This window comes from Eupeodes corollae, chromosome 3 (assembly GCF_945859685.1).
Source record: "Eupeodes corollae chromosome 3, idEupCoro1.1, whole genome shotgun sequence".
NCBI classification, from domain to species: Eukaryota; Metazoa; Arthropoda; class Insecta; order Diptera; family Syrphidae; genus Eupeodes; species Eupeodes corollae.
Window position 1 is genome coordinate 90,143,778 of NC_079149.1, and position 16,425 is coordinate 90,160,202.

The following is a 16,425-nucleotide window of genomic DNA, read 5'->3' on the forward strand; positions in this document are numbered from 1 at the left end:
TGAGACTTCTTCAACATCGTTCTGATAAGAATTGTGCGAAACTCAACCGTCAACACTAGAGGCACAATCTTCCAAAGGTCCATCCAATTACTCGGATACTCGATTGACATAGTTGGAAGATCAAAGCGTGATGTCAGTGGAGCGTTTTGAGCATTGCGACGGAAGCGAAGAAGATGGCCTTAGTGGTCAAAGAGGGCAAGACCAAGTATATGCTGTCATCAAAAAAGGACACAGAACAACGACGTCTTGGGCAAAACGTCACCATCGACAGCTATAACTTTGAGGTAGTTAAGGACTTTGTCTACCTAGGCACCGCTATTAACACAGACAACGACACCAGCGCTGAAATCAAACGAAGAATAACTCTTGCAAATCCCTGCTTCTTTCGACTTAGAAGGCAATTAAGAAGTAAAGTCCTCTCTCGACCATCTTAAATCATCATCATCAGACACTCATCATCCCGGTTCTCATTTATAGAGCTGAGGCCTGGACCCTGTCAAAGAAAGATGAGAGTGTCTTAGGATGCTTCGAAAAATAAATTCTTCGGGTGATTTTTGGTCCTGTATGCATAGATGGAGAACGGAGGAGAAGATATAACGACGAACTGTACGGGCTGTACAGCGACACTGACCTAGTTAGCAGAATTAAAGTCCAACGGCTTAGATTATGTAGAGCGGATGGACATCAACGATCCAGCCCGGAAGGTCTTCGAATCTAATCCCGAGGGACGGCGCAATAGAGGAAGACCGCGACTCAGGTGGCGCACCCAGGTGGGAGAGGACCTCAAACAACTTGGCGTGCGAAACTAGAGACAGCTAGCTGGCTACCGAGCTGGCTGGAGACGCATGTTGGTTGAGGCCCAGGTCCGATCGCAGATGATAAATAATTTTGTATGGCCGAAATTGAACCATATGGACCTAGAACTAGACAGCAAACGACACGATTGACATCTTGCATGAACGATTTGCTGGTAAGTTATCTGTAGCAGGGGGGATGTGAATTGGCAACCAAGATCATGCGATTTGACTCCTGTAGACTTTTTTCTGTGGGGTTTCTTGAAGTCGGAGGTCTGTGCAAATAAACCACAATCGACTGATGCTCTAAAGTTGAACATAACACAAGCCATCGCTCAAATTCAGCCGGATCTATGCGCAAGAGTCATTGAAAACTGGACCACTCGGATCCGTCCCACCGTAAGAAGCTGAGTCGGGCATTTGAATGATGTCATATTTCAAACTTAATGGAATACATGCGCCTTTCAAATAAAAATATAATTTTGTTAATACCTCACGCACAGCTTGTTTTATTCCATTACAACATTAACCTGCCCTTATTGAAAAACCCTTTATAACATAACGTACCAAGAACCCATATCCCGAAAAAAGATCAAATCCAATGCGGAAGTCTCTGGTAGATAAGTATCAAGTATCATATTTTAAAAACTCTCAAGCTCTAGCCAACTAACATTATACCGGATAATCAGCTTAGCTTAAAGGCTTAACATGACGCCATTTATGCCACATCTATGCTAGTTTCTGCTTAATGTTAGAATGTGCATTGTAAAAATTGGTATTTATGAATATTGTTCAGAAAAAAGTGGTCCTATTCATCATATCAACTGCAAACTGATTAAGGTAGTCTAAATCGACAATAAGACATTACACGCCACACAAAATCGTACAAACTTTAGTTTAAAAAAGATTACAATTTATTGACAGTTACGATTCGAAAAATTGTCAAATCTTCTCATTTTAAACACGATCCCAATACTTGGAAAACCTTCACCGATTGAGACTCTGGGGCCACAAATCAGAAAATTTTGATTATTCCTAGCTCCGTGTCAGACACCGCAAATTGTGTGCACACAAGTGTGATATCTGCGGACTACTTAAGAACGGCCCAAAAGTGAGGCATAATTTGTATTAAATTTAGCAATACTGCGACTTGAAGTCTAAAATCAATTTACAGAAATCAGTAAAATTATTTTATCTATAACTTTTCTGTCTGAAACCTCAAAGCTTTCTAGTAAAGTAGGTTAAGTGCCAGGTTGGAGGGTAATTGTAATTCAAAAGACGTAAAATTGCTGCTTTGACCAGGGTCAGGAAATCATTTATTGTTTTATAATTGTTTTATAGCTGCCAAGCTCACAATGGGATGAAAGTGATTTGTCATAACGTTGATATTTCTAAGATACTGATTGGGCTGGCTTTATTGCAGACTTAAGATCGCGAATCAACGCAACTGTTAAAATTCGAATTTCAAAACGTTGTAACGTATCGTGCAGTTGTTCTGATAAGGTTTTGTTAGCTTTCTGTTTATTTGAATCTAAATTAGTTATTGTTGTTATTCTATTTGTTGATTTCACATTTATTTACATATATATAAAAATTCAGTGTCATATGTATGTCCCCAGTGAACTCTTCACCAAGTAAACCGATTTCGGTGGAAGTTGGCAATTTATGTGTAATTTGATCTAATTTAAGATATAGGATAGTTTATATTTCCATTAATGGTCTAAATTGTATGTATGTTGCATTTATATATAAAAATCCAGTGTCATTATGTATGTTCCCAGTGAACTCTTCACCAAGTCAACCGATTTCGATGAAAGTTGGCATTTTATGTGTAATTTGGTCTAACTTAAGATATAGGATAGTTTATATTTCGAGTAATGGTATAAATTATTTACATATAGTTGCAAATGAAAAACACTTAATATAAAATCTACTGTTCTAATTATATATGATCATTATGTTTTCGGAAATATATTTTGACTTTGAAATAAAACTCAGCTGATCCCAAAGTTACCATCGGTGAGATGGACAAAATATGTAAGTATTGCCAAGCGTTAAAATTTCGCAATGAAACACCTGGCATGTGTTGTGCATCCAGAAAAGTTGTATTGCCATTACTTCCTACTCCACCTGAATCCATTGAAATCACTACTTTCTGACATTTCAAATGATTTAAAATTATTTTTGCGTAAGACACAAAAGTTTAATTCTTGCTTTCAAATAACATCATTTGGAGCATCTAAAATTTGCGATCTCTCATCTGATGGTCGCAATTTTGAAACAACATTTAAAACACAAGGCCAAGTATACCATAAAATTGGATCATTGATGCCAATGCCAAATGAAGATACTAAATTTCTCCAAATCTACTTCATGGGCAGTTGTGAAGAACGTGTGCCAACTCGATAATTATAATTTTATTGAACAAGCAGAAGAGAGAGCAATTGTAGAAATATTTTTAGAGAACCGTAATCATCTGGTTCAACTGTTCAAAAGAGTATTACCACAATTGAAAAATGACAATTATGAAATTGTCATCAAAGCTGACAAAAAACTATCAGAAGAGCACGCTGGCAGATTCAATGCGCCAACCGTAGATGAAGTTGCTATTATTATGGTCGGTGATCCAGTTGACAACAGATCTATTAAAATTACACACCGAGATAATACAGTGAGTAGAATTTCAGATATACACCGTTTGTACGACGCACTCTAATACCCATTGATATTCTGGTAAGGAGAAGATGAATATCACATCAATATCAAACAGTGTGATCCAATCAATGGTAATGAATTAAGTAAAAAAGTTAGTTCAATGAATTACTACGCGCTTCGATTAATGATTAGATATAATCGGGACAATTATATTCTTTGATATCGTCAGTTGTATGACGAAAAAAAAATGTATACAATCGGATTATGATGGCTGTTGATGCTAAACAAAGTGGTTTCTTTTTCTTGGATGCACCAGTTGGAACGGGTAAAACATTTTTGATATCGTTGATCCTTGCGAAAGTACGGTCACAAAAGAAAATTGCATTAGAAATTGCATCATCAGGCATAGCTGCTACTTTGTTAGATGGTGGTCGAACAGCGCATTCTGCTTTTACGTTACCACTAGATGTCCATAACAATCGAAATGCTATGTGTAACATTAAGAAAAGGAGTGGAATGGCTACAGTGTTACAAAGGAGTTCAATCATAATTTGGGATGAGTGTACAATGGCTCATAAACATTTACTCGAAGTATTAAATAGAACTTTGCAGGATTTAAACAGTAATGACAGACTTTATGGTGGAGCTATTCTACTATTATGTGGTGATTTTCGGCTCTACTTTTGCTGTAGATTGCCAGACAATTTCTGTACTGTTGTTGAAACTAAAAATGATCTGATCGAGAGTGTCTTCCCAGATATAATAAATAACTATCTAAATCAATTAGCAATTATACGTTGCCTGTTCACGTTTAGGGAGACCATCGAGTTTATTTGTGTTGACAAAAGACAGGCTGACGAAAAATATTGTTCATCGATTGGCACTTCAGTAAACTTTAACTGTGATTTTATTTAATTTATGTTAAGCATAGTATTTATTAATAAAATAAAATCAAAGATGTTATGTAAATTAGTGTTCAATTTTGTCTATTAAGTCCTTCCTTAATTACTCAGCCACAGCAACGCGTGGTCGGGTCTGCTAGTTTACATATATTTTTGAATTTATTTACATATTTTGTTTATTGTTTTTCAGTAGTTAGGAAGATATTATTTCTTTGTGAATAGTGTAATAGAGTTTTATGAATAAAGTTGTAAGGAAATTCAGCTACCAACTAAAATATTCAAGAGTTTATAAGCAACGTGACACTAAGAATACAGTTAGGAATAGTTATACCTCTGAAAGTGATTTAATTTTAATTTTGGTTCATAATTTATGATTTTTATAATAAATTAATGCATAAGTTGGTAAGATTTGAAATTAAAAAGGAGGCTGGGATGCGACCCACACTGATAACTTCCCATCCTGTCTGTCTTGTTTAAAAGGTTTGTAGGTTTTGGTGTTTTGTTAAAAAAGTATTCAATTGAATTATTCTAAAAAAATATAATTTTAAAATCAATGTTTTGCATAAGATAAAATAGTTTGATTTCAAAATCTATTTCTGTTAACGAGATTTTATGTCGTTAAACAATTTTTACCAATTTTAGTAGCATTTGTTAAAAGTTTTTATTTCTTATATAAACAAATGCAAATTGGATGAATGAAATTAATTTGAAGTCAATACATTCCATTGTTCACGTGATATCGAAAACTGAACATCATTTTTACTAAATGTTCATACTTTTTTTTTGTAGATTTTATTTTTTAATGAAAAAACGGACTGTTGGATTTTTATAAAAAAAAGAGGCTGGGATGCGATTTGTCTTGCTTAAAAGTTTGTCTATATGTACTCGTATCAATTTTTAAACAAACAAAATTTTCTGTGAAATAAAATAAGTTTGAAGCCCATATTTTTAATTTTTAAAAACAGTTGGAGTCGAAAGTAAATTTTTACCAACTTTTAGTATGTTTTATTTTTTGTAAAACAACTGTCAATTCGATTTTTTTCAAAATTTAACTGAATGTTGTAGTAGTACCCGTGGCATGATGGTTAGTGCGTTGGACTGTCATGCCAGAGGTCTTGGGTTCGATCCCTGCCTATGCCATCTAAAGTCTTTTCACGGGTACTGCCTCTTGCGAGGAATTGACAAATTCTCCAAGAGTAACTCTTGTCATGAAAAAGTGCTTTCTCAAATTAGCCGTTTGGATTCGGCATATAAACTGTAGGTCCCCTCCATTCCTGACAACATTACTCGCACACAGGAATGGTTGAGAGTTGTAAGTCACTAGGCCCTGGTTCTCAAAGGACTGTTGCGCCACCCAATTTATTTATTTATTATAACTGAATGTTGACAAAAATATTTTTTAAAAGATAAAAGTAGTTTAAAGCTAATATTCCAAGTTTTTGAAAAGATATTTGAGTCGAAAATAAATTTTTACCAACTTTGAATAAGTTTTTTAATAAATAAATAAATTGGGTGGCGCAACAGTCCATTTAAGAAGTGACTGTTGTCAGGGATGGAAGGGACCTACATTTTAAGCCGAACGGCAAATTTGAGAAAGCACTTTTCATGACAAGAATTACTTTTGGAGAATTTGTCAATTCCTCGCAACAGGAAGTAACCGTGAAAAAAAACTTTAGGTGGCATGACAGTCCGTCGCACTTTTTTTTTTTTTTTTGTAATTCATTTTTATTAATTCAATCTTCAACCTATCTTAAAGCTAGACAAAAATTCATAAAACTAGCCTAATTATCCATAACTTACAACTAACTTAATGGTCCCATACGGACACTCTAAGTTAAACTATAACACTTAAAACTAATACCTTTCGGCCCTAAGATCTATTTTACTTTATTTAAATTTTATTTATTTTTGTATTTATTAGAAAACTTAAAAAACTAATATCAATATCCATTTTATTTTTACTTAAAAACTACTTATAATTAGGTCCTTAAATAAAACTTAAAGCTAATTTAAACTACCTATTCTACCTATAAACTACTTAATACTAGAACAACCACAGCAGCAAATCTTGTTTTTTGTTTTTATTTTTATTGTCTTTTTTATGTTTTTTTAAATTTTTTTTTCTTATATTTCATGTTTTTTTATTTTTTTTTTTAATTTTTTTTTGTATTTTGTTTCTATTTCTTTTTATGCCACCATGCCTATTCTACTTAAAACTAAACCATAATACTATTAACAAAGTATGTAAGCCGGCCAAGGCTTAAAACCCCATCCCGACTACCCACTATCAAGTGCCGATTAAAGCCACCAAAACTGATTCTCCTGCTTCACCCTATCAATTCGGTCCCGTACAGACACAGCCCTACTGAACCGAAGGAGCTCTGCTCCGCCTTGTGCCATGACGTCCCGATTGTACAGGAGTCGCCTGTCCACGGTTCTTCGTCTGACGTGGTAGATTAACGGAACTGCCAATATATCCTGTATCAGACCGCATTTGTCTAAAAAGAGGAATGCCTCTGGTGGAATGAGTCCGCTCAAGCGTGCACTCTCAAAATACTCTTCGTTCGGATAGAACGCCTCGAAAATTAAATTGTTGGTCGAAGACATAGCTCTTGCAATGTGACCTCGAACGAGTTTTATCACGAAATTGTCAATTCTGTTGATTCGAGCCTCGTTGTATAGGACCTTGTTGGAATAGTAATACACATAAGAAGATTCGGCTGTTCGATATAAGCCGGTACAGCGTCGTAAGCACGGCCGCTCGAACACCCGAAACTTCTCCATCTTTGAAGGTGCAACCTTGAACCATAAATGATCATCGACCGTATGAGGGCCATGTAGCAAATTACCATCACTCTGGGGTCAAGCCGACTGCTAAAAAACAGCCGTTTCGTCAGAGCAAAAGCTCCTCTGGCCCTGGTCAGAGCAGTATTTATATGTCTGTTGAAATATAAATACTGATCTAACCAGATACCCAGGTACTTTACTACACTTTTGCTCGCTAATGGCTGCCCGTGAAGATCAACAATGACCATCTTGCCCCAATTCTTACACGTATCCCTCGTGGCCCTAGCCAACGGAGTCCGGAACAGAATTGTCTCTGACTTCTGGACATTTATTTTCAGTTTCCAGTCGTCGCAATATCGCTGAATCTTGTCGAAATCAAGCTGCAAGAGAATTCTAATAACTTCAACCTTTCGAGTCGTTCTGTACGCAATTAGATTAGGCGTACGGAATTGCCTTTGTAAGACTACCTATCAGATCGCTGGTGTAAATGCTGAAGAGAATCGGCGAATTCACCGCTCCTTGTTGAAGACCATTTTTAATTGAGAATGTTGTGGTAAAAGTTACATTGCCACTTTTGACAACAAACTTTCTACCGTTAAGCATATCATAAAGTATATACAACAATGGCTTGCTTATGCCAAGCCTGCTCAGTTTTAGGTAAAGACATACAGTGTCAAAGGCCTTTTCCAAATCAACCAGATCAGCACCTGTGCATTGGATATAAACGAGTTTAGACGCAGCATGAATTGTGTCATGACCCGCCTTGAACCCGAACTGTGTATCCTGAATTATTTTGTTGTCCGCAGCCCACTAAGTCAGAGCTCTATTAATGATTTTTTCGAAAACTTTCTGATGCTCGGAAGAAGACTTATCGACCGAAGATTTGACGGGTTGGAGTTGTCCTTTCCCTTTTTCGGGAGAGGATGAACCAGAGCGGTCTTCCAATGAATATTCAGTGCATTGTTGAAGAGTGTGGTGTAAGTGTCAATTGCTTCCATCGTTAAATGTCTTAGTACAACGTTGGATATACCATCGACACCTGCTGACTTTTTATTTTTTTAATTGAATTGAAGATGAGCTGAAGCTCAACCTTCGTCACTAACAAGGGACTTGGTCCCGTTTGCTCGGCGATTATGGCATTTGCCGCGTTTCTCAGATCGCCATTGTGTCATATCATTTCGAAGGTAAAAGTGATTAAGTAGGGCTCTGTTTTCCAGGTCGTGGTTAGCAACCACCTTGTACACTTGCTGGAAAGCAGCTCCCACCGCCTCCACTTTTTCCTTCGGATCTTCAATTATGTAAAAGTCATCGTCAAAGATGGCTTCCTCTGGATCTATTTGCGCTGTCCTGAGTACGTCTCCGTTCTCTTCAGTCCTTTGGAGTTTAATGCACGGAAGGTCATTATCGTTTTTTTTCCTGAATATCTTGTTGATTTTAGGGAACATACTAGGGTCATTTGAATTAACTGACCGGATCTTGCAGTCCCAGTACTTGTTAATTGATAGCCTGTAGTTCTCCTTAATCAACAGATTGACATTTTTTATTGACGATTTCAGTGTCCTAACCTCCAAGTCGCGTGGGTCTGTAAGTCGTCTATACAAGTTTTTGAGTCTTGTCAGTAAACAGTCCATCGCACTAACCATCATGCCACGGGTACTACCCGTGGTTTGTATTTTTTATAAAAAAAAACTGTCCTTTTGATTTTTTTCAAAATTTTACCAGATGTTAAAAACATTATTTGTCATTGCACAAAATTGTTTTAGGGATGAAATCATATTTTATTCGTAAAATTTTCGAAGTGACAAATTTTTGTTGTAAAATGTAATTCAAGTCTCTAGCGTCATTGGTTCGTGAAATATTTAGGGTTTACCAAAATGTTCACCTTTTTTATAAACTTCTCTGTCTTGAGAGCTCTTTCTACATTTTTCTGTATTATTATCTGTATAAAAATTGAAGTCGATATCTCTACTAGTTCTTGGGCTATGGACGCGAACTTACGGACATACGGACGTACAAACGTAAGTAGATGGTAATCAAAATTATACTTTGTTCTAAGGTTTTCTAAATGATTTTGTTTGATTCCGACTTTAAAATCAATTCATCACGACAGGTTTCTTAGATAAAACTTTTTAAAATTCGAAAAAAAGTTATGGACACCTTTTGAGACTATATTAATTTATTTCCTCTTACTAAAATATTCCATTTAAAAACTTTAATCCTTAGTTTCGAGTCTTCAACTGCCAACCTTAAAAGAACACTGAAGATTGCTAAAACGATTCATAACATAAAAGTGCGAAATGGAATAAGAGAAATGTTTGTTCTTATTACCATTTCCTAGTCTTTAGGTTATAAAATCAAGTTTTTGGATATATATTGAAAAAATATAAAAATAATGTTGAAAACGGGTATTTCTAAGCTTGGCCACAAATACCTAAAATCGGAGTTCGGACTTGGAATCCGCACTAAGAATTAAGTGTTAAACGAATATGTCAAATTCATGCAGAAATTTCATTCAAAGTTTTTAAGACTTAAGCTAGAGTCATTACAAAAACTAAGTGAGATACTAAAATAATTTAAACTTAAAAAAGAGAAACGGAAATCAAAAGCTTAACGAAACACTATAATATAAAATCATAAAATTCCTAACTTGACTGTTAACAAAATTAAAACAGAATTATGTATTTCTTACAGTCAGGTTATGATTTTATCGAAAATAAAAGTTTACAAATTGTTTTGCAATAAAACCTATTACTTTGATGACAGTTAATTTTCGTCTGCACCCACTCGTACCCATGTTTTAAAAAATAAAGCAATAAGTTGAAACAAAAATGTTTTTTTTAAAACTCCAATAACCTAGTTGCTCATTTAAAAAAAAAAGAATCAAATCGAGTGTAAATCTAATTTAGACTTCTGTGTTACAAATTGGAATCGCGTCGTTTTCAAATAGCTACGACTTTAATATGCATATTAATGAGTTGGATAATTATAATATTAAGTCTCAGGTTACTTTATGGCCAGGCCAGCAACGACCGGCGACCGACAACGATGATGGGGATAAATAAATTGCTTTAGCTGTGGTGATAAATTTATTAACTCAATCGAATGGGGTTTTCAGTCTCAAGTCTTAAAGCCCACAATATTAAAAACTCGAACATACCTATATGAGTCTTGACCATGTTAACGTAGGCGAGCATTATTGGTGTTTGATTGTTAACTGGGGTCGTATATGAATATATATAACATAGATATGTAGGTTCCTTTTGTTTAAATAATAAAGAAATATACAATTACAATTTGTTTTATTATTTTATTTGTCTTATTCAATTGTCTTTAAATGCGGAAAGTATATTCGAGATAGACAGACGGACATAAAATCTAAGCGGAGGTTCATTTCAAATCGAAGTTTATAGTTTTTCCTTTGTCTTATGAATATTTATTAGGGCGTGAGGTATAATTTGCAAATCAAATTTATCTTACCTTATTTATAACAAAAAAACATAAGGAAAACAAATGTATACCTTATAGGGTCAAGTCCAAGTGTACAATAAAATTTTACTCATATGAAAATTTGCCTTTAGATAACTACCTATTATAGCTGACAAGTGATCGAGTTATACGAATGGTTTAAGGGCGAAAAAGTAGATTGTAGTATATAAAGATTTGTCATAATACTGTCAGCTTATAGGAAATTAACATTACTTATTCAATTGCTTTGATTAAAACGCCATTGATGTAAATTCCATAACAAACATGGTTTGACTGTACATAAGTCAGCTGACTGTCATTTAGCATAGATGGAACAAATATTAGTAAAAATATAGCTTTGGAAATGACATTTTATAAAACAAAAAAACGGTCTTATCACGAACTAAATCATGTAATTTCGCCAACAAGTGTTGTTTAAAACCCAGTTCTAACCTTTATCAGATCTGACAATATTGTCAGGTTTACAAACGACCTGACAACTGCAGCTGTCAATTTTATCCGACAATGACCACATGGTGTACAAGGCTTAAGGTGCAGTTTACACGATATGGTAGATTTTCTTTACAAAGGACGACAGTTAACTGTTTGATTTAAGAGCAGTATTATTGCGCTGTTTTTTTTTTTGACAGGAGAAAATCTTCAAAAGACACTTGGCAGTATTCGACACCAAGTAGTGTGGGACTCTTAACCACTAAAACCACCTCTTCATCAGGACCAATCTTGAAGGATCGACTTCAGATGTTTCTTTCTTAATTTTGTACAATCACTTTAGAGGAAGTTTAAACTTTTAATACTTTCCTATGTTTTTTTAGACCATAAGCTCATGAGGCTTGGTTCTTCTTAATCTCCGAACATGGTTTCTTATATTCAAGACGGATTCCATTTCAGAATTAGTATGACTTTGCAGTCTCTGGTTGTGCGATACAGCGTATTTTTTAACAACTTCTGTAACCATTTCTATTTTTAAGTCAGGATGTAGTTTTACTGCTGCCTTAGACACACATTTGTCTGGTACCAAAATTGCGGTATCATCTGCAAAAGTAGCCATTATGGTGTAATTAACAACTTGAATATCCCTTGTGTATAGTAAATACATGGTAGGACCTAGGACACTTCCTTGTGGTACACCGGCTTCTATTTTCTTTAATTCCGAGTAATCTTGATCGTACAAAGTACTACCTGGGAAGATCCCTTTGCAGTTTGTACTCAAGTCCCTCATGCCAAACCTTGTTAAAATCTTGAGCAACATCTAAGAAAATAGCTGAACATACTTGTTTTTCTTCTAATGCTTTTTCTATTACATCCGATATTCTATGAATTTGGTCTATCGTGGAATGCTTATTTCTAAAGGCAAACTGATGGTTTCGGATTAACCTTCTTTCTTCTATAATTTTTCTAAGTCTCTTCAGCAGCAGTTTTTCAAAAACTTTGGCCATAATTGGTATAAGCGATATTGGTCTGTAAGCCGTCACTTTTGTTGGTGGTTTACCTTGCTTTGGTATGACAATTACTTCAGCAATTTTCCAATTGTGCGGGACATACCGATGCTTAAGGCACTTATTATATATTGGAGTTTTATGAAGGCTTTCAATGGCATTTCTTTCATAACCTGAGCAGTAATTAATCGTAACTTGGTGATTTTTTATTTGGTAGTTGATGTAAACACGTACTTTTTATTTCTTTAAGTCTTACAATTAGTATTTTACTTTCATCTATCTTATCAAGAGAGATTTCAAGGGCGAGTTTTGTAACTGCGGTCTTTTCAGGCGCTTGGCTGCTTTCCATAGCGAAAAATCGGTTGAAGCATCAGTCTTTAAATTCCTTAGGAATGTACTGAGTGAATCATTTTTGAATTTGTAAATTTGTTTTTTAAGATTGTTGCTTATACGGTTAAACGTTGTTTTATCATCTGAAAATCTAATATTTAGCAATTTTCTTCGAGCTCTTCTTATCTCTATTATCAACTCTCTTATCTCTAAAGGATGTTTTATTTCATTTTGTCTTCTATTAGAAAATGTTGGAGCACTTTCTTCAGCGGCCTGTTGCACATCAGCAATAAATTGTTCCACTTCATGGTCAATTTGCTCGATTGTATCCATGAAAGATCTTAAATTTATAAAACTTAAAAGCATTTCTTTAAAATCATTCCAGTTTGTTTTCTTACAAGCTTTGGATTACTTTTTTCTAGTACTTCCGATTGACTTAGTGATAGAATCACTGGAGTATGATCTGATGACAGGTCCTAATTACCTATGACACTAATGTGATTTCGTTTGATTCCTTTAGCTACGAAAAAGTCAATAACGTCTGGTATTTTGTTAGTATCGGAAGACCAGTACGTTGGCGACATGGAGGAATAGAATTCGCAATTGTATTTTCGGCCTGCGTGGAAAAGTCTTTTGCCTTTTGTTGATATAAGTCTTGAACCCCAATGGGTGTGTTTCGCATTGAAGTCTTCACCAACAAGAAAGTTATGCCCAAGAAGATTAAATAGATCTGTATAGTCATCTTCTGTCGGGGAGCGCCTGTGTGGGCAGTATATAGCTGCTATCTTAAACTCTTTCTTTTTCATACCAATACTAATAGTTGTTACTTGCATATTTTCACTAGTAAACTTGGCTTCTTCATAATGTTTTAAGCTTTCTTTTATAAGAATCGCCGATCTACCTCTTGCCTTGTCAGCTGGATGTAGATTGTTCTAACATCATTAGTTTTATATTACATTATCTAGACTTTGCCCATTGGAGAAATGAGTTTCGGAAACAAAAAGATTTTTAATTCGGATGAATCTTGTATAAGACCGTTTGCATTCCATGTAGCGATTTTAAGTGTTCTGTCCATCATTGTTTTTTAAGAGCGACTTTTTCGCTTAGCAGTTTGATATTCAAATCCTGTTTATCAATTCTTTTAAGAATAAGTTGTAGCATTTCTTTTATGGAAGTCTCTTAATTCTTCCACACATTTGAATGAATGAAAAACGATTTAAGATTAATTTTTATTCCTGGCGATAGTTGTCAAACATTTTGACATAAAGTTGTGTAACATTTGGTTAAAAATAGGGTGGATCTGTCAAAAAAATCTATATCTGTCATTTTATAACCTCACTAGCTGTCAAATTATTACATAGAGACATTCCAGGGGCAAGTTTACATGAGTTAGTTGGTAAGCTTTCCACAATCAAAAGAAACAAAGAAGAACCAAAAGTAACGCTTTGAACTGTTAAAATGATGGAGCACTGCTTTACCCTCACTACTTCTGAGTCCAAGGCAGTGTCTGTTGATAAATACTTTCTTATATCTCCAGTTACTAAATCCAATATGTATGAATTTGTATTCAATCGTTTCTTGGTGCTAGAATCGGTATTTGAAAGAGAAATTTCGTGTATGTTATTTTGTAAATCAGGGTAAACACTTCAACAAATTCTGAATAACTCTGTACAAAATTAATTTTTTTTAGTGTCTTATTGCCCTCGCCAAGAGTTTTTAACCGCTGATTTCGTATTTTTAATAGTGTTTCAGCATAGCTTCGTGTGTTAATGTCAATTTAAGAAACGCATTATGATAGGCAACTGTGATGGTTCAAAAAGCAGACAGCACCTAATGATATGCTACTAATTAGTGTTTAAAAAAAGAATATATTGAACATCTAATTATAAGTATTACCGGTGGGTCTCTTCTAATGAGCTGTGAATGAGATATTTCACCGCTGTGAAAAGAAGCTTAAAATTCACTTCAGTCTTGTAACTATCTCTACACCCAAAAATTATGTCATAATGTTGCTTGGTTGCGACGTAAAGGACGGTCAAACAAACAAACAAACACATGACTTTTCCATATCTAATATAGATTTGGCAGATAATCGGTTCGGTATTTGTAATAGGCGTTTTATTAGCTGCTTTACCGATTAATACTCATCACATGTTTGTCTTTCCACTTTTCGCTATACTTTCGGCAGAGAATTATGCTAGAATTTTTTGTTTTTTTTTTTTGTAGTCTGTAACGTATGGTGTTATTAAAACAAAACATTTTATTTGATTACAATTACTAAATATCCATAAAAATGTGAATTTGCAGTCGCGGTTGTCATTTTTCTCCAGAAAAACTACATAGATTTCCAAAACATAAGCATCACAGAAAATTACGTCTTGTAAATATCTTACTTATCAAATGGAAAAAATAACAGCTTTAAAAGTGACAGCAGATTTGAGTTTTTCAAAATGAAACTTCTTAGAATAAAACCAAATGAAAATTATTTTTTTTTAATAAATGTATTTTAAGTTTTTTAAATTCTATTATGTCTTTCAGGAAAATTCAAAAATTTAATTGAAAACCTTCAAACTAAGCTTCCTTTCCGGGCTTTGCCTTGAGTTAGAATAATTTTGCAATGGTAAAAGTACCCCAGGTCCATCCGCTATCCATCTATTACACTCATAACACCGCTTAACATTTTCCCACAACTCGAATACCTTCATGCCGAGTTAATCGTTGCACACAGGAAGGAACACATGCTGTCAACAAAACGAATTTATCCCACTTGGGAACATCACTTTGGACACTTTTAAAATGCGAAGAAATATATTTTTTGTACTGATGCAAGCACCAACCACTTCCCGACTTTATTCATCGCATTCGCATCCCATGGCAACGCGCATGCAACATTTTCCCCAAGAAAAAGAACACTATATATTCCAAGATAGGACACATCCAGTAAATATATTTTCACAAACAGTACGACCACTCCCTTGAGCTATTATTCACTTGGTCAGGATTTCGTCGGTCTTGTAGTTTTACACCATTCCAGCATTCACATCGTCAGCGTCAGCGTCATCGTATGGTCGATGGTCGTGTCGTTCGTTCCATCAGGAACAGGATATTATATACTCCAGAGTCTGAACTTGGGCTATACCATCATCATCAGTATCAGAGCAGGCAGACTACAGAGCTACCTCTGCACGCAATATAGCAGTTAGCACACAGTGCGAATTTAATTCTTCTTCCATCTGAAATCGATGTTAGTTGGACTCGGGAACATTGCATGTTGGTGTGTTACGCGCGCCAAAACCAGCATAAACTGCTCTCTTTCTCAGGTGCTCCACATGTGTGATGGACGGGCTTACTCAACGTGTGGGATTCAGGAACTAGAGGGGGATCCAGTACCGTCCCAAAACGAACCAAACCGAACACCGAACCAATACAGCAGCAGATGCACATTATGCAAAATGGAATCCCAGAAGAACCACATCGAACGGACATAAATTTCGCTCAGAGTTCTGCGCCAAAACGACGATCATGGTGATGGCCAACAGTTGGAAGTATCGGACTTAATGTTGTTCGGCTGGCTGCTGTTGCTGTTGCTGTCGCTGCTGCTTCTGCTGCTATCCTATAAAACTCCAGAAATATAACCAAGTAGGTATAGGTACCTGTAGAAAAAAAAAGAAACAGGCTAAGGCGACCCAAGGGAAGTCAAGTTATGGCCACCGCACCACAACCGACCGTGCCGCTGGCGTTAAAACTTTGTTTGTACGTGCAACTGGTTCTTATGTCTTGCAGGCCATAAAGTGTTCAGCTGGAGTTAATGAGAGCATTTAAATGCGTACAAGGCCAGAGCGCACACAAAATAAAGTACCATAACCCGTCGAAAGTAACTTGTGTCCAATGTCCTGGCAAGGCTATTAATAACAGTTACATGTCATTAGGTTCGTGCAGAATTTCAAATGAATTGCACAAAGATTGCTCTGGCCAAACATGAGAATTGGTAATTTCTGTTGTTTTTTTTTCTTCCATTTTCTTTGTTATGTTATT